The sequence below is a fragment of the Cuculus canorus genome, chromosome 6 (genome assembly GCF_017976375.1).
Source record: "Cuculus canorus isolate bCucCan1 chromosome 6, bCucCan1.pri, whole genome shotgun sequence".
NCBI classification, from domain to species: Eukaryota; Metazoa; Chordata; class Aves; order Cuculiformes; family Cuculidae; genus Cuculus; species Cuculus canorus.
The window spans coordinates 36986979-37013749 of NC_071406.1; the positions used below are offsets into that span (position 1 = coordinate 36986979).

Below are 26771 nucleotides of genomic sequence, written 5' to 3' on the forward strand. Positions count from 1 at the left end.
AACACAACAGCAAAGCTTTGGAATAATTAAATAATACACTGTGGAAAACGACTTTTCTCCCATTATAAACCAATGACAACAGTGTTATGCCCCATTTGCTCACATTGCAGTGAGAGTCATTTGTCTAAATGAGACCCAGAGCGCTGCTCCCTTCTGCACCATCAGAGCACTGATGCCCATGGTGCCATCAGGCAGAGCTGCAGATCCAGGTTTGCATTGCATCCCAGCTGTCAAGCTGCTGTGGTTAAACTGGTGTTTCCTTCTTTAGGAAGGTGACCCAGTGGGAGGTGTCCCTGCCCATGGCAGGGGTGGAACTGGATAGGCTTTGAGGGCCCTTCCAACCCAAACCATTCCATGATTCTATGAAATAAGGGTTTGGTTTTTTGCTTTCATTTACAATTCCTCCCATGATTCATTAAAACCAAGTCAGCAGTAGCATCCCAACTTCCATTAGCTACTGAACACAAATTGCTCAACTATTTATTTTCATTTTTCAATTAGTAATCATCCCATTTACTTCTAAAGAGTAACAAGGTGTTTGTGGCTGCTGTCCTGCTGTACAGACTTGTTGCTTCTTAATTAGTTTACAGTTCTAGAAGTTCAAAGGCAGAGGTGTATATGTATTTTCCCAATACGGCAAAGTGCAGTTTATTTCTTTTTGCATTCATCTATCCATTCCACAGCAAAAATAATCACTTTCTAGGGTAGCTATTAGCAAAAGAGTTTTGAGCTAACATTTTGACATCTTGCCTAATGGCAACAAGTCCTCAGTTGAGCTCTTACAGACCCTGAAAAGGCTTTTACCGCATAACAGAATGTTTTAAGACTGTTTCCCTGGGGAAAGCACACAAGCTTGACTCGAGTTCTCTGCAACACATAAATATTGTATACATTAAAGAGGCTGCTGATGAACAGATCTGGACTAAAGAGACTAAGAGACAGACACGGTTAATAAAAACTTAGTGTCCCTTTCCCTAACCGGAGGCTTCCGCTCTTCGGAGCTGAAGGTGCTTACAGCAACCACTGCCTGGGAAGGCACTTGGCAGTAGTTTCACAAGCGTGTCAAAAGCACAAATTTATTACAACCAATGTTGTTTTAAATGTTGTAGGCAGTTAGCCTGCTCAAAACTCAGAGCATCATTGTGCTCCTTGAAACCAGGATAAACACAAACGTTGAGTTTTACTCAGGACTGATCAAGTAAATGCTTAATCCCGTGAACTTAATCTCACTTTAATAGGAATCAAAATCTAGCACGATTACTAGATCTCCACAGGCAAGACCAGACAAACACTGTCTTCACACAGCGCTCAACTGCAGGTGGAAGGAGATGCTGAGTGAGCCACCTCGTCCCACAGAGAAAACGACAGACACCGAGGCTAGTGGAGGAACTAGGACTCAGACTTGGGCAACGCTGTGCTGTAGTGGATTGATGCTTTTTGGATGCCAGGTGTCCACCAAAGCCCACCAGGTGCCCTTTTCAGCTGGGCAGGAGAAAGAAAACATAACGAAAATGCTCGTGTGTTGGGATAAGGACAGACGGAGATCAACTCACCAATTACCATCACAGGCAAAACACACTTGACTTGAGGAAAATTAATCTGATCTATTGCCAGAGTAGGATGATGAGAAATAAAACCCAAATCTCCTCTTTCACGGAATCTTCACAGGCAAGCAACTGATAAGCCACACCCTCGCCAAACAGTGATGGGAGCCAAAAAGAATAGAAAATGCAAAGAAATGGAATAATGAAATTATTTGAAACTGAAGGGGTCAGCAAAGCGTAAGGATGTTGAGATCTGAGATAACCTGGACAGAAAGACACAACGATACCTCTGATCTGTTCAAAATCAACAGGAATCCTTTCAATCATTTTAAGGCAATTAATCAGGTTTGGGGTTGGAAGAAAGGTCAGAGAGGGAGAAATAATACATCTAAAGGTGAAAAGGAATGGGAAAGGAGGACTCATCCTGAAGGAAGCTGGAACAGACTGGAACATGGTTTTATCTATTCTTATTACTATGAACTTCTACATAGTTTATGCCTTCTGCAATTAATATTTCTATTGTAGTTTTCCATCAATATAAACACAGTGGAAATACACAGTAATTACACTCGCAATTATTGGCTTAATTAAAACTAATTTACTCAAAAAAATCTCTCCTTAGCACAAAGTATGAAAGGACAACACCCCCATAGCTACCAAATGAAAATTTTAAATCAATCTGAAGTTTAAAGACAAGCCCAAACCTCAGTATGATGGAACAGACTTGGACCATAGATAACAGTTATGATTGCATTCAAAATAACAGTTCAATAAAAATGAGACACAGAGCTTCTGAAAACTGAGACAACTCGATTTCTTATTTAAAACTACATGTGTTCCTTATTTTCAAGCCATGTTCCATGCTTCCTAGGACTTTCTGACAATTTTCTCCTCTAAAAATATCCCGAAACTTAGCTCTCGCACAGTACAGTTAGAAATGTCAATCTGAAAATGTCAAAATACCTCTAAAAGAAACCATTTCAAATCCCAGAAATCGATGTGCTTCAGCACACTGAGCTGAAATCTTTCTTTGGAGTCAACTGAAAATTCCCAATCAGAGGGGCACGCATTTGAGCGGTGAGAGAAAAGGAGGTTTGGTGTCACTTCTACAGCTTAAAAGGCAAAAGCAGTTTAAGGAGGATTCAATTAGCTCCTGCATCTACCAGGAGTAGGAGGTCTCACTGGGGTTGGCAAAGGAAATGATGTTTAACCAACACCACAGCTGTCAAGCGCTTGTCAAACCTACTACAATTTTTCCAAACCCGCAATAAATTGATAAAAAATTATATGTAGGGATCCGCCCACTTTAAAAGCAATTACAGCACTGGAGCCTCTCAAGAGCTTCTGGCCTGAGACCTTGGCACTGTCTTTTTAATATGAAAACCCTCCATTTCTGCAATAGGGGGAAAAGTTGAATATAATTGCCCCCCCAACCAAACACGCTGAGCTTCACTCAAACGCTACCAACAGAAATAACTACTTGCAAACTCAGAACAGTGAGACTGCTATGCTCGAGGTTCAACTGAAAGACACCCAAGTGCTCAGTGTGGTAACAACCCGTCACTGCAGAACCACTCGTACGCAGCACGCGTGCGATATAAAAATAGATACATATTGGTTAGAAGCCCAAAAACGTTGGGTGCTCTGCAAAAAAGAGGCATTTGGGGGATAAAATGAAGACTCAAAGCCTAAAGAGCACGTTTAAATGCCTGTCTGCTGCTACATCCAACCCCTGTGGCTTTAGAAGAGACCAACAGTCTACTCCAGCAGGCTTCTCCCTCCACCAAGAGTCACTATTTTAAAGGGTCTTCTGTTCGACATCATGATTTTACGCCCGGGGAGTGGACTACAGAGTTCGTGAGGAGTTTTATACCAAGTTCTTACTCTTATTGCCAAGTTTCCCCAAAATCATTAGAAAGAACAAACATTTGAATTAGTAATCAGTCAAGTTATATTTTGCTTCTTCATGGCTGTTTGCCCCTATGTTTCAACATAAGCTCCAATGCAATATTTATTATTTAATACTGCCTGTTTTCGGTGGTGCAGAAGGTCTGACAGCAATTTTTTTTTCATTTTACTATTAGGTATAAGATGGCCATTCACATTTAATCATACCCATAGATTTCCTCAATGAATACAAATGTGTTGCATTATCTTTAAATAAATGAACACCAGTATGTTCGAGGGCAACAAAAGTAATTGCATATTGATAACAGTCATTATCGTAAGTCATGGTTGCTGGCAGAAAATCCACTTGTAATTTTTAATAAGGTGCAATATTATGGTCTATTTTGAGATGATAGCTTTCTATTTCCCCATACATAATAGAGTATCACTTCAATATAGCTGGCAGACCCTGGGAATAGATAAACATTCAAAATGTAAACCTGCAAATTATAAGGTTTTACAGGCTTTTGAAGGCAGGGCGGATATTCCAAGTACCTCAGCAAAACCGATATGAGGGAATCATTATCTGTGCCAGGCTGATGTGCCTGCCCTTCCACCCCCACCACGGATAACAGCGACTCACACGTCACCCCAAACTCAGTCCCCCAGATAGTTCTGATGCTGCATTGTGGCTTATCGCAGTTTGCAAAGCAATCTGGAAGACACTTGAGGAAAGGACATCTGTCCCTCATTTTTCAGAGGCACCAAACTTCACAACTAAGTCGGATATTCTGGATACATCTGCTAGATGAGAGGAGGGAAGTTATAATACTATCAAGATGGGAAGCTCTCATTCCACACTGCTGCTCTGCTTTATTGTGTAAAAGGAGAAGGGTAGAACTTGATCAAAGAAGCAGACAACGGCAGAGTGCATGGAACAACACAGGCTGGAGACAGCCTACAGCACAGCTTTGCTAAAGCAGATGAGAGGGTCCTTCGCAGGCAGGGATTGTAACAGGAGTCAGTGTGTGGACCACCAAGAGCACAGCAAGCCCTCGGACCACCATGCACCAGTGAAAAGCCAGGACACGGCATCTGTGGTGTTCTTCACAACCCTCAGTGGACACTAGCCTCACGGGGTCGTGTCCAACTATCTGCTAACAAGTGTAAACTTGCATGTTCACACATCACTCCCATGCCCACCCCATGCTCGGGCCTGAGCCAACAGCTAATAACACCCAAACAAACACCACAGTCCTCACACAGCATGAGGGGCAGCAGGTGCCCCTCCAGGCAAGGTAACAAACACTCCAACCCTGCTCAAGCAAAGCTGCCTAAACAGGAGTCCACCCTGACTAAGAAGAGGGATGTTGCCACCCCTCAGGTTTTGTAGGCTGGGAGCCTCGCTCTGATCTGCTGAAGCACACACACACACCCCCCACACCCCACATCCCCCTGTCATTAGCATTGTCAACTGGGACCAGCTGGTGTGTGCTACAAGCCAACTGGGACCAGCTGATGGGTGCTACAAGTCAACTAGAACCAGCTGATGCGTGCTGCAAGCCCTCCAAAGAGGCTGTGGGAACGCAGCCAGCCCCAGGTGCGAGTGATACAGGGGATGTGGTGAGAGAAGCTTGCTGAAGGGGTTAGAAGGGCTTGGGGGATGTCAGGGTCAAGTGGGGGTGTTCCCAGGGCACTGGGGGTGCAATTGGGACTCACCTAGCAGCCCAGCAGCCTTGCAAAGCACAGCAGGTGTAAGGGCTTCAAATGCTGTTCTGGATCAGGGTGTGATGGAAGAAAGTCACTCTTCTTCCTCTCCTGTCCTCTTCTGCAGTGCCAGGAATCTTACAAAGCCTCTGCGACTCTCCAAAGACACGGATCTTCACCAGCTTTGTATATGAGATGTTGAAAATACTCCACTCCTCTGTCGTGTGTGACACCTAAAGATTCAGCCTCTGCAAAGAAAAACGATCAAGAAAAAGAATGTCCTTCAGCACTCGGTGGCGACTTGACCTCATGAACTTAAAAATGAACTTCAGCATTCACATGCTAATTTGTTTTAATCGTAGAAATCTGCCAATGTTGGTATAATTGCAAGTGAGAGTAAATCAACTGGAAAGTGAGCATGTAAAAATACTGAATTTGTAATATTTTACTGCCTCGTGAAAGGCATCTAATTTGGCCAGGGATCATTTTTGCAGCCAATAAGTATTTCTATGAATTTCAATCTACATAGCTTCCCAGAGATTGAAATTTTTATGGAAAGTTGCACATTTCTGAGCTGCAAATGCCATGCGTGCTTAGTTAACAGTTTCATGAGCAGGCAAGTTGGGGCTGCTATCAGGTATCATTTTCTGCTGTGCGCTCTTCTTTAACTTCACAGCAAGTATAAAGGTTGTACTTAGGAGAAAATCACCTTTCCATTGAGAATCAATCATTTTCGGTACACTCCCTATTTCTGGCTTCCGCTGCTCTGCAGCTGTCAATATCCAAGTTCTATGCAAGGTGACTTAGACACTGAGTGCCCCTTCCTCTCATTTTTAATGATGAAGGATCTGCAGACGTAACGATTGGCTCACGCTTTTGTGCATTTTCTGGTGAGGTAACTTTTCCTTTCACATGACTACTCTTCTCCAATTTTACTAATTTTTTTGCGAATATTGCAGTTACAATTAAGCCTGAATGAATAAAGAGCAATGCTGTTAGAACTATCAAAAAAAAACCCAATAGTTATAGAAATGTAGAATCGCTAAGATTGGAAAAGACCTCTGAGGTCATTAAGTTCAACCATCAACACAATATCAACAACTGAACCACGTCCTGAAGAGCCACATTGACATGTTTTTTGAACCCCTCCAGGGATGGGGACTTCACCGCTGCCCTTGGCAGCCTTTGCCAATGTTTCACCTCTCTTACAGAAAAGAAATTATTCCTAATATCCAGTCTAACCCTCCTCTGGCACAACCTGAGGCTATTTCCTCTCATCCTATCACTTGTCACTGGGGAGCAGAGACCAGCACCCACCTCACTACAGCCTCCTTTTATGACCAACCTGTTCAGTCCATGCAGACCATCTCCTATAATTTTCAGGCTTCTTAGGATTCAAAAGGATTCACAGCTAACTGTAGCAGCTCTGAAATTGGACAAAATTATCACGGAGAGTTCAGTGAAGGTGCTTGCTCAAAGCAAGCAAAAAAGGAGAACAAGATACTAAGATGTAGAAGGAAGGAGACTAACATTATTAGTGTTTATAACGCACTTCGGTGCAGAGGCAATACCGTTCTAAGTATTGATCAGTACCAGAAAAGTTATGCCACAAAAAGTGATTAAGGCAAGAAAGGCTATAATTTGAAAAGAAATTTAAAAGATGGCGTTGTTTACCTTCAACAGGAGACACAGAAGGTTAAAAATATAAATATTTCAAATATCTCCATGCATCTCAATGCTACAGGAGATTTGCCGCCGCCTCTGTGCATTTATGCAGGAACTATATTACGATCTGCATTATCCAACTAAAATAAATCCTTACGAGAGAGGGTAGAAATAGCAATAACGGATTTTCAGCGTGGAGGGCTGCTAACTCCATTGCTGAGTGATGTAAATGAGATCAGAATTTAGCCCAAAGATCTGTTCTCCATTTCTAAACCAGTTCTCCCCCACTATGGCAGATGTGAGTACATATGGGCGAGAGAACAGAACAGTCCCAGCCGGTGGGAGGACAGGAGCAATACACACATTGTGGCATTATGTGTGACCACACAGCAGTTATGATTTTCACACAGAACATGGACTGGGTATATGGTTCATGCATGACATACCTTGTATTTTTAATAAGCATTACATTTAAAATTGGGTAAAGGAATATGTTGTAAAGGTATGATAAAGGACGGTCAGAAGTTATATTGTCGGCTATTTAAATCAACACATTCTGCTCATTAGCTTTGCAGCTAAAGTGAGCTTTAGTATTTTTCTGTATTTGAGCTTGGAGTCCTTTAAGTGCGACTGTTAAGAGAATGATAGAATCACAGAATTGTTTAGGCTGGAAGGGACCTCAAAGCCCATCCAGTCCCACCCCCTGCCATAGGCAGGGATACCTCCCACTGGCTCAGGTTGCTCCAAGCCCCATCCAACCTGGCCTTGAACCCCTCCAGGGATGGGGCAGCCACCACTGCTCTGGGCAACCTGGGCCAGGGCCTCCCCACCCTCACAGCAAAACATTTCTCCCTAAAATCTCATCTCAATCTCCTCTCTTTCAGAGAGCATCATTCCTGTCACCCTATCCCTGCCCTCCCTGACCAAGAGCCCCTCCCGAAGATGAACGGAAATATTTCTAATAAGTAACAGGGCACAGGAGGACGTTTTATTTCTCCAATCCCTCATCCTTGCCTTGTCTTAGTGCCCACAGAATTTTTCTTTTCGCAGTGGTGGCTGTTTTTACAGCACACAGATGGGATGTTGTTGATGTTTGCATCAAATAAGCTATCCTTAGAACAAAAGAGCTGAACATCATGATGGAATTTCATCCAGAAAGTTTCTGAATTGTACAGACAGGTAAATTATGCAAAACTAGGTCTTGCCGCAAGGGTGAGAGACAAAACGCCTTCAAGTAAGTTGACACAGTTTGTGAAGTGAGAAACAGGCCTCGTTCTTGTGCAGCGTTTAACCTGTTAAGGAATCCGATAAAGAGAAAAGCCTAGTTCCATGGGAAATAACCCAGCTCCACCAATCTGAAGTAAACACTGACCGAGGTGACTGGCTCGCTGGTGTCAATGTCCAGCAGCTCCACAAATGAGAGTCAGCCAGGTCTGCCTGAGCGTTTCATGTGACGTGGATTACATGAATGTTCTAACCAAGTTTTTCTAAGATTTTCACATATTTATCCAAAGCAGAAATAGCCATTCAGCTGCCGACATGGTTTTTCTCTCTGTTCTATTCCATTGCAAAAGTTGTTCTCAAAATGGATTTGCTGCAGCCATGGAAAAGCACTTTTAATGATGAAAAACGTGTTAGATCAGATTATTCCTCCAGAAGGAGTACAGCCTTGCAGGGAAAGGACAGAGATGCTATAGGATACCGGATGATGCGAATCTTACCCACTCTGGATGATGGAAGGAGATTCTAACAGGGAGACACAGGTGTCCATCACCGGGTTTATTCCTGTGGGTGGAAGTAAGAGAGAGGTGATAGAGCTCTTAAAAGATCGGGGCAGTTGCCAGCACTGTGATGAGAGAACAGGAATTGAAGGGAGAGGTTAAGACCCTGTGCCAGCCATCCTCTCTCTACAAGTCCCTAAATGCTTTTTGACATGATTTCCAAGCACTGGAGCATAGGCAGCAGTAATCAATGGTACTGGGAGAGGCACTTAGTCACTGGCAAAATACTGAACAGTACAAAGTCTTCAAAGCAAAGGCAATAATACTTTTATTTTACAATTCAGCACTGAATCGGATGCCCTTCTAAAAAGGCATGCCATCTCACAAAAGCAGTGGGTATATAAACTAGTTTTAGACCAAGAACTGTAAGTCCTCAAAGACTGTCTATTTTTTTTAGCTTATCCAACTATGTCTGGAGACTCCCTTCAGGTTCTCCCTTGACCTAAGACATCTTAGGTGACAATTAACCATATCAATAAATTCCTGCAACTCAACCCTTTCAGGTTATTCATCCACATCTGGAGATTGTCTGCATATTCTCACTTCATACAAGACAGATTTATATGACAAGATAATTAAACATACAAACCAGCTGCAGCAAAACTTACCAATTAATTTTCACACTGCAAACTGTTTAACCTTCACCTGAAAACCATTTGCACGAGGTTTCACCCGGGAGTTTTAGCTCTTTGATTGCTGTGCATCTATAACAGCAAAAAGTTCATTACTCACCAGTTAGGGAAAACTAAACAGTTAATGTTAATTTTATTTTGCACAATATATATAGCTGTATAACTATATTCATAAAACTATATTCCTAGTATTTAGAAAACTGATTCAACAGGGAGTAAATCTGCTTTTCTGTAAGCCCATGCCCACGCAGCTTAATAAAGGATGTATTAATTGTATTTTCTGAGTTATTCTGCTGCTTTGCAGCATATCTACCATGAAGCAGAAGTTCAACAAGGTGCTACAACCCGTCACAACGAAAAATGAAAAGGCTGGGAAAGGAAAAGAAAGTAAATTCTTTAAATATATACAAAATTGAAGGGCATAACTGGGTTCCTGGTGCAAGTGTGTCCTCACTGCTGAAATGTTAGCCCTTTAGCTGCACGTTAAAAGAAGAAAGTAAATCTGCCCTCCAGATGGTCGCTGGTGGCTTCCAGGGCTGGAGCAAACCATGGCCCACAGTGAGCCAAAGACGGCTGAAAACCACCCAGAGGATGAGATTTCATGTCCCATCGAAAAGCTCCATAATAGTCTAAACTCAGCGATGGCTTTGAAACAGAGAGGAAGGGAAAAAGGAAAACCTTTCAGAAAAATCTAACTCAATCTAGACCATCTCAGCTGCAAGGAGATGAGACATTGTTGAGATGCCTCCAGACTCTCATGCATAGCATAAATTATTTATTAACAAAATGGTACAAAAATTATGTGCAAAAAAAAAAAAAAAAAAAGAATAAAGACCATGGTTGCACTTTTTTTTACACTAAACTCTTAGAAATGTCTGGGTTGAATTATATCAATTTACTCAAGACCCAGCATAATAAATTCTTAGTAGCTCTAGATCGACTGCCGACAAACGGTGTAATGATGTACTGTTTACTATGAGCTCACATTTCTTGTTTCAGGAGCCTACCAGTACTTTGCAGGGCTGTTCATACCACCTAAATTTAAATAATTATCTTAATCTCCCTAAAGTCTTTATGCAGTCTAGGGGAAAGGAATGTAGGACCTCCAAAAGCCTGTTCCTAGCAAAGCGGTTTGGGCTGCCTGCTGGAATGTTCTCTATTAGTCATCTGGTAAATGGAGAGAAGACACTCTTCTAATTTAGACATTTGAGTTAGTTGCCAAATGGCAAGAAGTATAAATATCCCCATTTTCCTTCTTTTTAAACACTTCCCTCAGGATCTCATTAGATCTTGGGAGTAATGGACCAGTTTAAAAGGAGCAGGATTAAGCCTTTAGCAAGAAAAAGCCAAACTAGAGAAAAAGAATATGAGCAGGAATAAAAAAAGGACGCTAGCAAAACATTCAGCCATTTTCCTATGTTTGCATTTCGACTATTTCTTCATATCTGACTAAATCAGGACATTTAGTTGTATTTTCTACCAAGACTGAATTTTTGTATCTGCCTTCTCTGAAATGATCAATTAGAAGCAATTTTTTTTATACTATAACAAAAAAAACATGCATTTTGTCCTGAAATAATGTTACACATAAAACAAGAGTCAGTGAGGGTACCTATAGGATAAAACAATCCGCTTTAAAGACACCAGTTTGTGCCTTTTTAAATCACCGGGTCGAAAAATTTAGATTATCAGAACTTACTTGGTTCGAATGAAAAGTGCTGGTTTGGTTCTTGCCATTCCTGTGATTCAGAAACATCCAAGCCTCGCCTGAGGTCTCTTCCAGTCCATTTCTTCATTATTCCTTGCAGCTTCTCCAATTTCTAGTTTTCTACATATAATTGTATTTTCATTAATAGCTATGATATCAAGTGAGAGTTGAAGTGTAGGCAGCAAGTGCAAATTTTAACCACACGGTTAATTGGCTGTTCAGACAAGCCCCCACTGAGTATTCCTTGTTTTGTCTTCAAAGAATGGGAAGCACTGGCACAAGTTGCCCAGAGAAGTGTCTGCCCCATCCCTGGAGGGGTTCAAAGTTAGGCTGCATGGGGCTTGGAGCCCCTGGTCCAGTGGGAGGTGTCCCTGCCCATGGCAGGGGGTGGGACTGGGTGGGCTTTGAGGTCCCTTCCAACCCAAACCATCCCATGATTCTATGATTCTATTACTAGAATGTGATAACATCCCTTTCATGAGAGATATTTTGATTACTTTACTATATATATCATGTATAACATATCTGTATTTTCTAATATTAGGCAGTTTCATTAACTAAACTTTTCATTTATTGCATTTGTATTTATAGTAGAGATCAAGAGAAATTGGGAAGTGAAAGAAATAAGAGAGGTCAACAGAAAGGGAAAAGATTGAAATTGGTCTGATACAAGTAAATCTAAAAAGAATAAAGTTTATTTTTGACATCTGCTCACTGCCCCAGAAATGTGTAAAATCAGAACTCCTTAGAAAGGCGTACGGTTGTACCTTTAGCCACGAAGAGCTCCATGTGTAAAAGTCATTAACAGGGCGTGTAATGCAAAAACTGCTCTTCCACAGCAGACAGCTTTATTTCCACAACCTGATTGGGGGATCTGCCCCTGGAGGCGCAGTTGTGTGTGCTGCAAAATAATCAGAGCTGGGTCAAAAATCAGACTGCCCTACCACTTGGTGCCAGTGTTTATATAAGATGGTCACAATCTGTCCAAAGAAGAAAACGCGCCATTAGTCACCTCGAGCGTGTGATGTTTGCTCTCCTAAAATAATTGTGACTGCATCTCAGCTGGAACATCCAGAAGGGAACAGGTTTCCAGTGCTGCTTTTTTTCCCCACCACGGTAAAGTGTTTGCAGTGTAATTTTTGTAACCTCCTCTCTTGCAGGAAGGACCGATGACCATTCCATCCGCTGGAATTCCATCAGCAGATGGAATGGTTATCGGTCCTTCCTGGATGTTCCCACTCTGTTGACCAATACAGCCAGAGGAAAAGTGAAAGGTGCTGTAGCACAAGGGCGCACAAACAAGTAATCAAAAAGAGACTGGAATACAGACTGGCAGTAGTCAGTGAAGGAGAGACAATGTTCTGTTCAGAGAACAAAAGATGAACTTAATTAAAATAGAGATGTTTCTCGAGTCCACAGACATCCTTGCATTCATGACAGAGCTGCTTTTCCTTTCAAAAATCCTTTCCCTCCTAAGCTCAGCTTCTTTCCATCCTGTTTGTAAGGCAACTAATAGCAATTAGCTGTTTAGAAAATTAGTAAATAGATGAACAGTATATGGATCCTGACGGGTTGGTTTTCTTCTCATTTGCCTAAAACAAGAAGCAGCTTCTAGTGAAATTATGGTCACTGGCCAGTTCCAGAGTGTGGTTTACTGTCAGCAGAAGCAGGACCAAATTCCCACAATGGTTCAATCGTAAGCTTGTCCTAAACCACCTTTTCCTGTTGGGTGCTTCAGAGGAAGGTCAGGACAACGTGGTCTTCCTGGACTTCTCAGGCAGCACTGCAAGCTGTGGAGCCGGAGCACAAAAAAGAAGAGAAAAGCATGGAGAGAATTAGGTTGTTCTTCAACATTAGAGTTTCTGAAGTAGCAAACAACAATAATCTACAATTGTTACTGAATGAACCAAACAAGAGTTTTATGAGTAATATAATTTTTTTTAAGGAAAGTAAAAAGAAAGGAAAATAAGTGTCATCAGCTCTCTTATCTAGAGCACCATTGTTCTTTGATCTTTTGGTGCTAGATGCTCTTTGTGGTCCCTTCCAACCCAAATATTCTGTGATTCTATGATTCTGTCTTGGCTCCTTTACACCAAGCTGACTTTGCAGTGAGAGGAGCCCATGGCTCCCCGCAGATGTTGGAAGCTGCCTCGAGGGCAGCCCCGCTAAAAGCCTACCAGAACACCACAAAGTCTATTGTTTGGAACTCAGTATCTCATTCTCATATCAATGGGCTGAAAGCTTATCAGAATTGGGGGTATTTTGCAACTGTCCCTGCCAAAAGTTGCAAGCTCAACCCTTTCCACAACGATTTCCAAAGAAAGAGATCTAGAAGCCAGGAAAACCCACGGGTTAAGTGCCATGCAAATCGTTTGTCTTTTGACATCAGCCAACTGCTTTGAAATGTTAATTTAGAGAACTTGACTCCACAAGTTTAAGCACAATTTCTTGTTAATAGGCAGCTAAAGTGCTCTGATGGGGACAGATTTTTGAGATAAGACACTTGATCCCAGCTCTAAACCAGAACAGACCTTTCCTTCTTTAATTTTGGGTAACTACATGTAGCATCAATTTCTTTTTTTTGGGGGGGAGGGGCACAAAAAAAAGTGATTTTTCTTACTAAGAAAATAACAAAAAAGGCAGCCAACTCAATTTTGGGGTACTAGGGCCAAAATAACTTGTATTTGCCTCACTCCAAAAGGTGGAAGAAATGGGGGGGAGGGAAAAAGAAGGGTGGGAGAGTTTGGCTACTTGTGTATTCATAAGATGGAAATGTTAGCATTGAGATGGAGGGCCTTGCTTAACTGAACTTGTAAAAGCCTTGCAAAATACGATTCCATAAGCTGTTTTTCACTAAGAAATGGCTGAACAAGTAGTTTAGAGAAGAGAACTGTTATCTTTTGGTACCTTTCTGGTCCAGTATAGGATACACTTAGGAATGTAAAAACTTAGAAACAACAGATTGGGTAAAGAAATCTAGTATGTAAAAAGCAGCCTAGTAACAGCTTTGTGATAGGTTGTAAGTTTGGGGAGAGGGTGGCCTTGCCCTAAAAAAAAAAAAAACAGTAGATAAACTTCTTTGGTTTTTGACAAAGGCTGAGCAGTTTTCTTCTTGTCAGAAGGAGTTGCTCCTGTAATTGCAGTCACGAATAAATAAATAAATAATACTGCTTCCCAATAAATGTGCCTCAGTGTACCTATTCGACTCATGAGCATTTCATAGAATCATAGAATAGTTTGGGTTGAAGGGACCTCAATAATCACCCTGTTCCAATCCCCTGCCATGGGCAGGGACACGTCCCACTGGGTCAATGCTGCCCAAGGCCCATCCAACCTGGCCTTGAACACAACGGGGAAGAAGAGAGAGAAGGGGGAACACTGGTTTGGTTTTTTCAACCTGGCCTTGAACACAATGGGGAAGAAGAGAGAGAAGGGGGAACACTGGTTTGGTTTTTTCATGTCTCTAACAATAACATTTATTTTGCTTCAGAAATTTTTCGCATCAGCAAGTGTTGTCTCTTCAAGGAAGTAAAGTTACTGAAATTGTTCTTCTCTGTTTTTTTTTTCTATTAGTATCACTTCCAAGCAGATTTCCTACTGAGTTTGATTCTGAGTCTTTCCTTGGCCACATCTGCCAATTGTGCAAAAGCATCTGTGCCAGATGAGTGACATGGAGGAAAGGCAGCGAGCTGGTCCCACATTAATTCTCCACAGCCCAGCTGTAAGCGAGGTGCATGGTGGGGCAGCAAACCTTCTCCTGCCTGTGGTCTCTTTGAAGGGCCGGCTGCTGAGGAGAGACAACCCAGCACTGCACCTGCAAAGTCTGAAAGAACCTCTGCACAGCGACGTCTGTAAAGGAGTTTTTAAGGTGGAAGAGAGGAGATTGACATGAGATTTTAGGAAGAAATGTTTCCCTGTGAGGGTGAGGAGGCCCTGGCCCAGGTTGCCCAGAGCAGCGGTGGCTGCCCCATCCCTGGAGGGGTTCAAGGCCAGGTTGGATGGGGCTTGGAGCCCCTGATCCAGTGGGAGGTGTCCCTGCCCATGTCAGGGGGTGGAACTGGATGGGCTTTGAGGTCCCTTCCAGCCCAAACCATTCTGTGATGCTATGATAATAAGAGACAGGAATTGCACAGATGAGTTGAAATTTCTGCTTTGTGGGTTTTGGTATGAGATAAAGCAGCAGGAAGCAGAATGCAAGTTTACTTTGTTTGTCGAAAAAGTCAATGTGATTGGGAAAGCATTCACAGAAAGGAACGTATTCTGACCCTTGTGAAGCCCCTTGCTCATCTGCTGAGCTTTAATCAACATCGTATATCAGCCTTTCCAGAATGTTACTTGACATTGAACATTACTGCAGTGAAATCAAGTTCATACCAAGTCCTAGGAAAAGCAAGAAAGTGAGATTGTTCTTACAAATTCCACACCAAAACCAAAAGCCTGCTCTTGATTTCCTGGGTCTTTTTTGGATACTGATTAACAATTGATTAAGGGGGTCAGTATTATCTCATTGATAGTTTGTTTCAAAAGTAGGGAATTCCGCTTGACATCACAATTGTGCCTGTGGACATAAACATTCAGAAGGATTTTAGTGACTTTAAATCATTAAACTAACACCTACAAGAGTCCTACAGGAGCTGTTGGACAGCTTGGGATGTCCTGATAGTTACGGATAACCAAGTAACAGGCCTCCTAGAGTGAATTAGCACTCAGAGAACTCACAGGTAGCGGAAGGTAAGTGTGCAAAGTCAAGTCCTCATAGACGAGCACAGCTCTCCTTCCCAGTGGTGGCGTGGCCATCTGTCAGGGAGTGAGAAGTTCTGTCTCCACCATCTGGAACTTCCCTTTAAAGAATGGCGCTTTGCCTGTCTGTGACCCTGCGCTGATCCATTACCTAGACATCCAAAAAGGCAGATATTTTCAGGCTGATGTGGTTAATCCTACCAAGAGCACTCACCTAAGGCAAAAAAACTGAGCTGGCTGTGTACTGAACAGATGTGACACCCAACACGTCAGCCTGTAGTTCGGAACGTGTACAGAGACCGACAGTTGGGTTTTTTTTAGTTTAACACATCATTAACAAGAAACAAGCTTTGGTTTGAAAGAAAAAGAGGCAAGACAAACAAACATTAAAATTGGTTTCAAACATTTGTTACATAGTTCTCACTCCAGAAGCTTTGATCGTGTATAATCCTGTCGAAAGGCTGAATTGCAATCAGCCGCGCACACGTTATGTTGTGATGCTGTGGCACTAGTGCATGACAGGATTTTATTTTCCATTAGTTCATTCTTTGCTGGAAATATAAACACTCTATATGCTTAATAGTCCAAAAAAATTAATGTTATTGCTTTTTAAAATTGCCTGTTAATGAGAATTTTGCTTGCTATTAAAAAACTCTGAGTGCCTTCAGACCCTCTTCCGAATGCTGACGTACCTATTTTCAACTGAACAAACAAACCAAACCTAAACAAAATAAAATATAACCATCGCAGGCGCTGGTTTTAGTAAAAGCAGCCAAGTTTTTTAACTGATCAAAATGGATGTTTTAAAGCACCTCTGGAACCAGGAATGACTTTAAAATAGCTTTTCACTGAGCTACAAACAGTTCCCCATCTACTCCAGGGCAGCGGTGGTCACTGTGCAAACACGGGTGTGGAACAAGTTATTTTCTAGGGGAAAACCCCAATGTTCTAAAAAGGCTGTTTTTAAGTAGAGAAAGAAAAAGGTGGTAGCAAAGGTTGCATTGACCTGAGCCATAGAATCCATTCTCCTACTCAAGAAGTGGTGGGAGGTTCAAATAGACAACACCGTACCCTATGGAGTGAGACTGAGAGAGCCGAGTTTATTCAGCCTTGAGAGGAGAAGGCTTAGGGGAGACGTTATTACCATGTGCCAGCACATAAATGGTGTCTGCCAAGAGGATGGAGACTCCCTTGTTACTGAGGAGTCACTTGGAAAAGACAAGGGGTAATGGGTACAAGTTCCTCCTGGGGAAGATTCCAGTTAGATTCCAGAAGAAAATTTTTCCCCATGAGAACAGTGAGACACGAATAATCTCCCCAGGGAAGTGGTGGAGTCCTCTGCGCTGGATACTTTAAGAGCTCAGCTTGACAGGGGGCTGGGCCATCTCATTTGAACTACAGGTCACCTAAAAGGTTGGACCAGATGATCCCCGACGTCCCTTCCAGCCTGGCATTCTATGATTCTACGAGGACTTTGCTGTCTTTTCTGAGCGTACGTAGGCTCTGGTTTTCTGTAGCACCCACAGGCCTCGGCTGGAACTAAAGATGGCTGTGGTTTCTAAAGATCCGGAGCGCATGCTGTAACTCTCATGCCGGAGCCATTGATGCAGCATCCTTTCCTTGCCTAGTATCTGGTAGGAGGAAGACTGTCAGTGGAAGAAAAACAAAGAGAAGAGATTGGCAAACTCGCAGCGCGTTGCAGGTACTGCTAGCTTGGTGGCCTGTGAATGTGGCACCCTGACAACCTCTGGCAGAGCCGTCAGTGCTTGCAGGGAGAATCATTTCCTCAGGAGAGGGACACTCTTGATTGCAGGGCAGGGCTGGACACGCACTGGTGGGTGGGAAAGGCTCCTGTGTGCCCCAGTTGTACCCACTCGACCTGGCTCTGCAGAGAGGGAGAAGATATTTGTAAAGATTTCTGTAAGCTAACAAACCACTTGATGAGTAATAACTACGAGCGCAACCATTCACTCCGAGGAAAGAATGGAATTCATGCTGTTATCAGTTCTACAGAATATGAACTAAACCTGGATTCTCCTACCTGCAGGTTTGTCATGTAATGAAAAAAAGACTAACTAAATTAATGGTCCTGTTTCCATCCATATTGGGGAAAAAAGAGATAGTAGGCATGTGGGCACACTCAAATATGAAGTAGGATTCAGTAATCTTCATCAGAAATAATCTTTTCATTGTATCCTGTTAGGATTCAGAAATTCCACATCTAAAAATAGTTCATTTTATCCTTCTGATGCCCTGTGGTGGTGCTCTGAGACGACGCTGGCACTTAGACAGACATGGATAATTTGGATTACTAATTATTAATGTTCTAATTCTATGTTAAAATGGAAAAATAAAAGCAGGAGCAGGAATTAAATTTACGGGGAAGAAAAAAAGAATTTACCTCCATTCAGTCATAAGTAAAAATAGATCCACCTCACCATACGTTCCCTGATGGCAGCAGATGCAGTAATGATAGAAAGGTATCTTCACTGGACAACTCGGATGGGAAGTCATGGGCTGAGTGGGTCTGAATGATGGTTTGGGGTGATGTATTTCCAAAGCGATCACTTCTGTTCCGTGTTGAGGCATCTTAGCAGGCAACTATCTACTATTGCTTTGGCACATGCAGTGCTGCGCTTGGTCTCCAGGGCTGGCAGGCTTCCTAAGCAGGGAATTGTGAGGAGGGAGAGAGGTAGAGATAAATCAATCTGCATTTATCACTCAGTAATCCATTTGAGTTCTTTGCCAGCATATTGGGACACTTTTATTTTTTGGCCATTTGCATTTATTTTGTAGCAAGGTTTTCTTAAACCATTAGTGGGAAAAAAGAAGAGGAATAAAACAGTTCTTTGAAGCTCACTTGTCTTAAATGAAGTAAAATGTTCAATCTGAGAAAAAAAAAAAATTACAGGCAAATATATCATCTCCTTTTCTTCTGCCAGAACCTGCTGAAGGTATTGTACACAGCAGGCTTACCTCTTCGTTTAGTCTTGCTTCCATGATGCTGGCTCAGTTGGTTCTCTGAAAGAGGAAGGTAATGAAACAAAAGGGATATTAAAGAAAACTATATTCTCTTTATTATAATTGACCCTAAAAACTGAAAAATTGAAAATAATGAAATGTAAAACATTTATAACGGCATGTCCCGGGTTTCTGCACCGCCAATGAGGTACTATGTGAAACGTCTAATAACATGAGTATTGCAGAAGCCCAGCTATAGATTAGGAAACCATACCTAGAACTATAGAGTCATAGAACAGTTTGGATTGGAAAGGACCTCAAAGCCCATCCAGTCCCACCCCTGCCACGGGCAGGGACACCTCCCACTGGATCAGGGGCTCCAAGCCCCATCCAACCTGGACTTGAACTCCTCCAGGGATGGAGCAGCCACCACTGCTCTGGGCAACCTGGGCCAGGGACTCCCCACTCTCACCATGAAGAAATTTCTCCTTATGTCCAGTCTAACTCTGCCTCTCTCCAGTTTACACCCATTGCCCCTCATCCTATCACCATACGCCTTTGTGAACAGTCCCTCTCCAGCTTTCTCGTAGCCCCTTCAGGTACCGGAAGGTCACTGTAAGGTCTCCTCGGAGCCTTCTCTTCTCCAGGCTGAACAACCCCAACTCTCTCAACCTGTCCTCATGGGGAAGGTACTCCAGCCCTCTGATCATCCTTGTAGCCTCCTCTGAACCCGTTCCAACAACTCCATCTCCTTCTTCTGTTGAGGATTCCAGAACTGGACACAATCCTCCAGATGAGGTCTCCCAAGAGAGGAACAGAGGGGCAGAATCGCCTCCCTCCCTGCTGGCCACGCTGCTTTGGATGCAGCCCAGGACACGGTTGGCCCAGCACAGTACTGAAAATAGTATAAAGAAAGTCTTTCTTCCTTGTTTTAATTTCCAGCGTATCTGCTCCTACAAACTCTGCATTTTCTGTATTATCTATATATTTATTTTTCTTTCCCTACAAGCAGCCCCTGCGAAACACACCCAGGGTGCAGACCTCAGCTATACGGAAATAAACAGCCCCAGGAGGGTTTGCTACTGGGGCTGTATTTTCTGGTATTCATAAATATATTCTCATATTTTTGTTAAGCCTCTAATTTCACTATGCACCTAAAAAATACGGGACAAGGAAGTAAGGCAGCTCCTCACAGATGAGGAAATGCATACATGGCCATAGCGTGTGGGCCGTTAATGGGAATTAACGCCTCTGAAAGCCATGAGAGGTGCCCAGTTACTAACATGTCATTTGTCATACAAGTATTTGATACCAATTCATGTGTAGCAGGCATGAATTTTAACTCCAGTATCACCTTCTTTGCTGCTCTGCTTCATATTTTTGTCCTCAATTGCACAAGGTTGGTTCAAAAACCGAACCAAAAATTAAATCAGTTCTGTCTGAAACAAACATATTTGATCCATTTTCCTTGCTTTAGCAACAAGTTGATTTGCACACAAAATACGGTGGTTGATGTGGAACAAAGCAGATTGCTCTCAAAGGCTGAAGTGCAAGATTAGATTTCACAAAACAGCGAGGAGGAGGAACCACTGCCACCCCTTTCATCATTTGATAGCTCACACTATAAATCTTCTGTCTCATCTCCTCCAAGATGTGCAACTTCTTGTGTAAACTGCCAGGCATTGTAGCTAAAAGGCGCTCTGGGATGAGGAGGATGAAGGAACTGTGCGAAGGAGGGGGCTCTTCAGCTCCTCTGGAGTAATTGATGAACTGGCTGTGACCAGGTCACTGCCTTCACCAGGAGAAGCGGAGGAGATGCTGCCTTTGCTCAGGGGACAGTAACCATGCTCGGTAGCTGCAAAGCCCCGCGCTCTGCCTGTGCTACAGAGCACGCCAACATCTGGTCCTGAGCCCTCCTTGGTGCATGACACCTCCCAAAGCGCAGAAATGGCACAACAATGTCCCGTTGGGCAGAGGTGCCTGGTGACTACGGCTCTACCAGGTGAGACCAAGCGCTGCTCTGAACCACACCAAAAATCTTATTTTCTTGCAGTGGAAACCTCTTGTTTTGCAAAACGGATGTATGATATAAGGAGGAAAGATACGTCCCGTTTACAATTACTTTGCTAGTCTGCTCTGCTGGGGTCTGCAATAAAGATGAAGTGCAAGTATTAAAGATGAAGAGTCTGGAAGAACAAGGAGGAATGTGTCTTCCTGGTACCTGGAGCCCTGTTTCTAAGGATAAAGAGATGAATCCTGTTCTGCTGAATTCTGCTCTTGTAACATGGTTGTCTCATAGCATCGCATAGCACTGTGAAGTGGCGCAGATGTTAATAAGCTGAATATAACAACACGTACAGTATGAGAGACTACACAAATTGAAACCACATCATCTTAAAATGATCTGAGGAGGAAGGCAGTGCTGTAATTAAAGTACTTACATTTTCCAGTAGAATAAATGAGGTCAACGCAAGTTGCTATGTTCACCACAAAAAGAAAAGCATTTAATCATAAATTAAATAAAAAACAAATTCAGAGCAGATGCTTCTAAGCACTTTTTCATGTACAGAGTTACAGTGAAACAGTAACCTCACCAAACATAGAAAAAAAATACCAGCTTATTCAAGAAAGAACTCAAAAGAAAACACACAATCATTAGGCTACAGAAGAAACCTGTCAGGGAGGGGCTCTTGATCAGGGAGGGCAGGGACGGGATGAGGGAATGGTTTTGAGCTGAAAGAGAGGAGATTGAGATGAGATCTTGGGGAGAAATATTTTGCTGTGAGGGTGGTGAGGCCCTGGCCCAGGGTGCCCAGAGCAGTGGTGGCTGCCCCATCCCTGGAGGGGTTCAAGGCCAGGTTGGATGGGGCTTGGAGCCCCTGATCCAGTGGGAGGTGTCCCTGCCCATGGCAGGGGTGGAACTGGATGGGCTTTGATGTCATTTCCAGCCCAAACCATTCAGTGATTCCATGATAATTTTTAGATGCCCGAATTACAGACAGTGAAGAAATGCTTTTCCACATCCTGCTCTGCCTTTAGTTTTTGTAAACTAATAACACATTCTGGCAGAAACAAAACTGTATTGCATACTTGCCTCTAGGAAACATAGCTAAACTATGTCTCTCAGACACTCAAATCCAGGTTCATGCTATATCTGTGTTAATAAAAGTCTGTGAAAGCAGACTTTTTTCCCAAATACTCCTGTTCATTTCACATTAAAGTCATATAGTGCCACTAATATCCACTTACAAAGGTTTAGAAGATGAGACGTCATCTTCTCCAGAAGCCATGGCAGTTTCCATGAGAACAGTGTAATTTTCAGTACAGAAGAAAGAAGAAATCAGTGCTTTAATGACAGAGTAGATATTGAGATGAAATGCAGCAGGGTAGTGAAACTTGCTTGGATTTCAAAAGAACGGTGCAAGAACTGAGATTTTTAAGAGCAGGCTGGACTTTTTCTGACTTCCATATTGTCCCTGCATCAAGCACCAGGCAGCGTACACCCACTGTCCAGCAGAAACACTAAACAACAGATTCATCAAATACTAAACACCACTAAACAACTTTCAACCACAGTTTTCCGGTTTTGCCTAACCGTGGGTCAGCCCCTTCCATGCAATGAGGTCATGTAAGAAAGGAAGGAATGTCAACAGCATCTCCTTGATGACATCACTTCAGATCTTCCCTAAGGTCAAGTATTTTCATCATTCATACTTCCCAGAGTGGGCAGTATTGCTCCTTCAAGAATTTGAGTCCCATTACCCAGCCAGATGATTAATCTCTTCCTGTAGCATTGTTCTGTCATTGCTGGCCTTCCACACCCTACCCAACACTGCTGAAATACAGAGAATACTTCAATGACAATTACCTTGCCAGAGCCCTTGTCTGAAAAGGGGTCCCCTTTCCCAAGGTTAGTGATAATGCTCTGACAAGCAGACTGCTTCAACTTGGCATACACCAAGTGCATATATTAGTACCTACGCCAAAAGAGAAATTCAAACTATTCATTTGAAAATTAAGTTCTTAAACGTTCCAATTTTCCTCAGAGCTGCACGCCAAAATGTTGCGTTGCTTGAAGGAACATCAAGAGCATTATTGTGATTTCTTTAGTCAATTCCTCTAAACAATTGCCATCTGACAAGTTGTAAAAGGAATTTCAAACAGAGCCTGAACACCCAAAGGCTCGGCTGTTTTACCGTGCCAGAGAGTTATGCTCAGGCCTTGCCCTTGCACACTACTCACTTGACTTTTCCGGCAGCTCCCACAGCAGGAAAAAGTGAGCATTTCCTTGGTACATGATTGATACTCTGTTCAAAAAGTTTCGCCATCGTGTAACCATTGTGTAATCATAGAATCACTTGGTTGGAAAAGACCTTTGAGACCATTGAGACCAACCGTACCAGTCCAATACTAAAGCAGATCCCTGAGCTCCTCATCTACCTGTCTTTTCAACATATTCCAAGTAAATTCAGCGTAGTTAGAATCACAAAATCAGTAAGGGTGGAAAAGACCTCTAAGCTCATCCAGTCCAACCATCAGCCCAACATCACTGTGCCGAATAAGCCATGTCCAGAAGTGCCACATCCACAAGGTCTTTGAACCCCTCCAGGGATGGAGATTCCTCCACCTCCCTGGGCAGTCTCTACCAAGGCCTGAGAACCCTTTTGGTGAAAAGATTTTTCCTGATGTCTAATCTGGACCTTCCCTGGCACAACTTGAGGCCATTTCCTCTCATCCTATCACCTATCATTTGGGAGTGGAGACCAACGCCCACCGCGGTACAACAATGCCATGATTCTATGAAAACACACGAGTTAGCACGGGCAGCAGTCAGCCCTGATAAGAGTTTGCACTTCATCCGTGCACCTTGAAGTCTTGTTTTTGAAGCATGTAGCATCAACCTTCTGCAGCTGGCCCTTGCTATGTTTAACAAGCATCTTTTGTTTCAGCAGCTTCTGTGCTCATCTCACACACGTGTGGAATTCTTGTTGACGAGGTGAGACCCTTTGTGGAGCTGACTGCCACAGAGCACCTTTAGCTTAAATGGAAATGACAGCACTTCAGCAAGGCCTAACGTAAGTCCTTTGACAGAATATAGATTCACAAAAAGAAGTAATTCTTGCTGCTGTCATAAAACATTGCTTTTTTCAGATGTTGGTACCATATGGCACCACTGTGACTGGAGAAACCGCCAGCACCATCTGCTGGTAAAGATGTCGAAGTGAATAAACAGAGGGGTTTAGTTCCTTAGAGTGGATCTCAAAAGAGAAGAGTCTATGATCCGCTTTCAGATGTGTTCAGGGAGACCTTAGAGCAGCTTCCAGTGCTGAAAGGGGTTCCAGGAAAGCTGGGGAGGGGCTCTGGATCAGGGAGGGCAGAGACAGGACGAGGGGAATGGTTTAAACCTGAAAGAGGAGAGATTGAAATGAGATCCAAGGGGAAAAATAATGTTTTGCTGTGAGGGTGGGGAGGCCCTGGCCCAGGTTGCCCAGAGCAGTGGTGGCTGCCCCATCCCTGGAGGGGTTCAAGGCCAGGTTGGATGGGGCTTGGAGCCCCTGATCCAGTGGGAGGTGTCTCTGCCCATGGCAGGGGTGGAACTGGATGGGCTTTGAGGTCCCTTCCAACCCAAACCATTCTATGATTCTAAAAAAAGCCTCCTGTTTTTTTTTGAGCTTGGACAATATTTGAGTCAAAAGGAACATGCAGATAAATAGCATCTTAGTTTAAGAAATCACAGTGCATTCCCCTGTTTTGATTGAAAGGTAATAGTGTGGCTTGTATTAGGTCCTAACACCAGAATAATAGATTAACACTGCCATATTCAAGCAATTTTGGTTGTGTTCTGTGCATAAATCAAGTCCTGAAGAGGTCTTAGCTAATTCAAATCCTTTCACCTGACAGTAAAAACAGAGGCAAATTGAGGTGATGTTATGCTTATAATTCATCACTGAAAATCATGAAGAAAATTCACCACCATCCATGTCAGAATCACAATGATTATTCAGATTCAGAACCAGACAAATCGGGAAATGCTGAAGTCCCAAAGCCTTTGCCCCACGTTTCCTCCTGACCAGCACACAGCTCATCTCTAGCCTTCAGGGCAAATCAGAGGCAAGATCTGGTCTCTGCCTGAATGTGAAGATGCCTGAGAAGCAGTCACTGTCTTGAAGAGGCTGTCATGTTTGAAGCAGTGGTCAACAACTTTCAAGTTCCCAGACAATGATGCTGATTCATTACCACTTAAAACTTCACAATTTTCTGCTATTCTTTACTGGATAGAGGACAAAAACTACAGCTAAATGCCAAAAAGCAAGAACTGGTACAAACATGATGTAACACAGTAAAGCCCTGAGCCAAGATCTGTTGAACCAGCCAAATTGCATCCCAGTGAACTATTTGAAACCATAAAGCCATCAGCTGTACTCTATATAAGTGCCCAACACCAAACATTGCCAAGAAGTCTTACTGTAGTTCACTTTAAGTAACGCAGACATTTGGGAAGCCTCCCCAGACAGCATGGACCTCCTCTGCCTGTTTCCATTAGCTGTGCTCCCACAATTCCCAGAGAGATTATGATTTTAACTATATGAAATGAAATTTTAACCAAAAACTGGTGATCCAGTCATGGTTCTGCACAGCCTCAAGAAGGAGCCCCTTGAATTGTTGCTCTTTCATTCATGAGACAATTCCCCTTTTCCCTGTAGTGATAGGATAGGTTGAAGAAACCCACCTTACGGATGAGCATTGTAACAGCTCTTGCTTTAGGACTCATGACGAAATGACCACTTAGATGTAAGACCATAAAATCTCTCATTTTTTGTGCAAAGTATGCATCTGTGCCATTGTCCTGAAACATATACAGAGCCCCAGCTGCTTAGATCCAAACACCAACAAGATCTGGGCTTAAATTGTTCACCAGCAAAACAATTCAAACTCTTGCAGAGCTGGTGGTGTGAACTGCCTCAGTCTCCTTTGCTCCAGCAGCCCCCCTTGGCCTGCCACTGGCTCTTGAACCTAGTCCCAACAGCTTTGCAAACAATTTATGTTTCACATACGTGTTTGAACACATAGAATCATCAAGTTTGGAAAAGTTCATCCAGTCCAACCATCAACCGAAGCCCACAGTGCCTACCAAACCATGCCACAAATTGCCACGTCTACACGCATTTTGAACCTTTCCAGGACCGCTGACTCCACCAGTTCCCTGGGCAGCCCATTCCAGTCTGATAATCCTCTCCATGAAGATATTTTTCATAATATCCATTCTAACCCTCCCCGGTGCAATTTGAGGTCATTTCCTGTTGTCCTATCACTTGTCACTTGGGAGAAGAGCCCAGCACCCACCTCACCACAACCTCCTTTCAGGAGCTGCAGAGACTGATGAGGTCTCCACTCAGCCTCCTCTTCTCCAGGGTTGAACAATCCCTCATCCACTCCTTGTAAAACTTGTTCTCCAGCGCCTTCCCCAGCTCCGTTCCCTTCCCTGGACGTGCTCCAGCCACTCAATGTCTTTCCTGTACTGAGGGGCCCAAAACTGAACCCAGAATTCAATGTACATATTTACACATTTAAGACAACCTCACTCCAGGTCTGTCTACAGATCCTTTCACTTATTCTCTTTTCCCTTCACCAAAAACCAACAGAGCTTTCTTCTCTCCTGGGCTGCTGTCCTCTGCCATTTGCTGGGGCCACCACTGCTGGTGGCTGCAGCCACCAACATTACAGATGAATTTTCATTTACAATGAAATCTTTCAACTTTCTTTGATAAGGACATAGAACTGACCTGCTCCTTCCCAGGCGAGAGCGCAAAAGACCATCGCATGACAATGCTGACGGATCTCCAGGTCCTTCAGGAAGTGTCTAAGGAATAAGGAAACATAAGTAAAATTGTTTATCTGATCCTGTATCCACCAACATAATAAATTTTCTCTTATAATTGTTATTTATTTATATTCTAATTAAGGTTAGAAGCCAAAGTCTACAATTCTGGCTTTTCTCCTTTTTCACTTCCTTTTACAATACTATTGCAAACAGCATTATTTCTTGACAGTACCTGGTACTTTAGCTTCAATACTTTTTGGCTTTTTACACAGCCAGGTGCTCTGAGCGATGTTGTTTCTCGACATGAAAAATTCCGGGCAGCCC

The 26771-nt window shown here is 43.0% G+C and overlaps 1 long non-coding RNA gene across 1 annotated transcript in view; it reads right to left on the bottom strand.

Annotated features, from left to right (window-relative positions):
* Window positions 1–6483: 6483 nt before the first annotated feature.
* LOC128852511 (uncharacterized) overlaps window positions 6484–26771 on the bottom strand; it is a 28779-nt gene continuing 8491 nt past the window's right edge. The window contains exons 4-12 of the long non-coding RNA XR_008450385.1: window positions 26410–26486; window positions 18641–18685; window positions 15349–18326; window positions 12641–12714; window positions 11692–11825; window positions 10916–11044; window positions 9193–9288; window positions 8525–8588; window positions 6484–6564 (exon numbers count right to left, since the gene is read on the bottom strand). This is a non-coding gene — a long non-coding RNA (uncharacterized LOC128852511). The remainder of the gene's footprint in view (window positions 6565–8524; window positions 8589–9192; window positions 9289–10915; window positions 11045–11691; window positions 11826–12640; window positions 12715–15348; window positions 18327–18640; window positions 18686–26409; window positions 26487–26771) is intronic.